Source organism: Quercus suber, unplaced genomic scaffold (genome assembly GCF_002906115.3).
Source record: "Quercus suber isolate HL8 unplaced genomic scaffold, Cork oak 2.0 scaffold_198, whole genome shotgun sequence".
In the NCBI taxonomy this organism is placed as follows: Eukaryota; Viridiplantae; Streptophyta; class Magnoliopsida; order Fagales; family Fagaceae; genus Quercus; species Quercus suber.
The window spans coordinates 498,722-501,671 of record NW_027069656.1 but is presented as its reverse complement, the minus strand read 5'-3'; positions in this window follow the sequence as shown (position 1 = coordinate 501,671).

Sequence of the window (2,950 nt, the reverse complement as noted above, 5' to 3'; positions counted from 1 at the left end):
CCCATATTTACACAAAATGATGCCAAGCCCACGGTCCAAAACCCATGGCGATATTATCTCATCAAAGCCCATGGTTCAAGCTCATGACACATCATTTCATTTTCGGCTCATGATCCAAGCTCATGAGTCTCATTGGGAGAATTTTAGGAGTCGTGGTTTGGAGGGCCAAAAAATATGTTCAGTAAAGCTCCAATAGATCAAAGTTGATAAAGGAAAACATGTTGCTTGGCATGTCTTCCCCAATTCCCTAAACTCTGACGGGTCAGTGTACAATAGGTAACATTTGGTAAGTTGCTCATATCACATAACACTTAAAATGATAAAACTCAACATGCTCTTTACATAAAAATTAATGTTCATCATATAATATAAGTTTAAAAATGTAATTATAGTATTTTATATAAGTTATATTATTATTTTCATTCAAATCAATTCCAAGCACATGACTAAATATATATTAATATCTCATATCTAGCATTAAATGCCCTCTTTACTCTCCAAGATTTGGTTAAAATACAAAGAGACCACAATTACATCTCTAAAACTTCATCAAATATCAACCAACTAGTCTATTACTTACCAAAATTATATATGGACTAAACATATAATTTTCTAAAAGAGGAAATTTAGCCAAAAATACCAACAATGGTTTCAGTAGAAGCTACAGTACCTCTAGCAACAACTGCAATAGCTCCAACTTAGGTAATTGACACATGTCCTAAAATGACATTACTTGCCCATTAATCGTCAATCCCAGCAACTACATGCTATTCCAAAAGAAGTAAGAATCCTATAAAAGAAATCCTACCATTTTTAGCTAAACCATAAATTTAATGCTAAATATTTTTCTCCAGCAGAAAATGTCATTTAGATGACATCATCTAGCAACTACTGTTGTAGAGCTGATAGCTCTAACAGCAGCTCTAGTAGAAACGCTCAAACTTTTTTCTTTTGACTAAAAAACAAAGACTCACTAATAAAACCACTTACTTTGTCAAACACTTTTCCTTATCTGCTAAATTTCTCTTCAACTAATTATAATCTAGTTATATGTTTGACTCTATATAAAGAGGACCAAGCCACACACTAAGACACCATCCATCCCTTTCTCATTCTCAATATTCTAAAACTCCATTCATTTTGTTGCCATATCTCTAAATATCTCCATATTTTTATTCATCTCTCTTACAAAATCCCTCTTCTTAGATAACACCTATTATACATACTGCTACCCATCTCTCACACACTTTAATATTCTGAAACTTCATCATTTTGCTGAACAAAAACACATCTCCATCTCCTTCTTTATTTCTTATACAAAATCTCCCTCTTAGAAAGCAACGTAACCCATGGCATAACACAAAAACCACTCCAGCAGCAACTATAATCTCATGTATTTACTATATTTAATCTCAATATCTCTCATACTTCCCTATATTTTACAAATACATCTCTCACAAAATAGGTCACGACCCAGACTTGTGCTTCATAATTTAGAGCATGATCGGCATGTTAATATCAAGCCTAAACTTGGTATTAACAAGAATCAACTAAACTCTTCACAAAAACTTTTACAAAAGCTTACCTCTTTCTTTAAACCTTTGTTTTTTTATTTAAATGATATAACTTTTCACTTGACATTCAGAGTATCTACAATGTACTCAAAAAATAACATAATCCACCAGTTACTCAAATTCTAAATTCCACATAATACATCTCTTATTGCTTTAAGGTACACAACTTTCATTAGATCTTAAAATACACAATACGACAAAGCTAAACATCAAATTGCTAATTTGGGATCTATACTTTTAAAACTAAAACTAACTCTTTCTAAAACTCGACTAAGGTTCCCTCTACTCTAAAATAGAACCTGTTAACTAAAAGAGTGGAAGGGGTGAGCTACACAACTCAGTAAGGGTAAGACACATAAGAATTTAATAAGAATGCATGTAAATCAAATAATTTCATTTTATAAATATTCAGATAGGAGAACATCTTTTCATGCATAGTATTTTATACTATTTATAATAATAACTTATACACTCTTCGTAGGAATATAATTGTTCTCCTTTTTCTTATCAGAATAACATTACCAAAACCTTTCGAGTTAAATTTCTTTCATTTCTTACAAAGTCACCAAATATAATATTAATTGTTTAATATCATATACATAGATACAAACCAACATATATATATATATATATTCTCATTACAAAATAACCATTTTAATTTAAATCAGATAATTGGTAACTTTATCTTAAACTAGAAACATCTTAACGAATAAGAAACTTTTCTTTATAAACTTTTTCTCGTAAAATATTATAACTTTCATAGTACTTAACGTTTCGTAAAGAACAAATATCTGATAACTTTTTAACATAAACTTGTACTTTCATAAAAAACTTTATCTTTACAGAACACTAAGACCTTTTCATCAGATTCTTTATCTTTAAAGTACAACAGAACTTCAGAAACTTTTATCTTTAAGGAATAGCTTTTCTTTTCCTCAGAAACTTCTTTTCATGAGAGCTTTTAATTTTTCATAATGCATTTAAACAAAATCATTATCTCATGATCAATAACATAATATAGCTGTTCATAACATATTGGTTAGTCCATATTTGATAAGTCTGTACTCGGTGCATGTGCACAACAGAGAATGCCTCATCACATTTGGGTGCCCTCGTGTGTATGATTTTGTCCTCTTTGGGAGGCCTGATGGCACATCCCCTCAAGGTTTTGTTCCTCCCCGTCGTCTGTACACATTAGAGAGAAGGTCCTGTTTAGAGTTATGGGCAGCCCCATTTCCTCTACTTTAAATAGCCAAACATATAACATTTTTCATGAAAAGTCAGTAATTTAATCCCTATTGGCCGAGTTCAGATTACTAGAGAACATAACCTAAAAACATTTCATACTTATACATCATACTGAAATTTATAGTTTG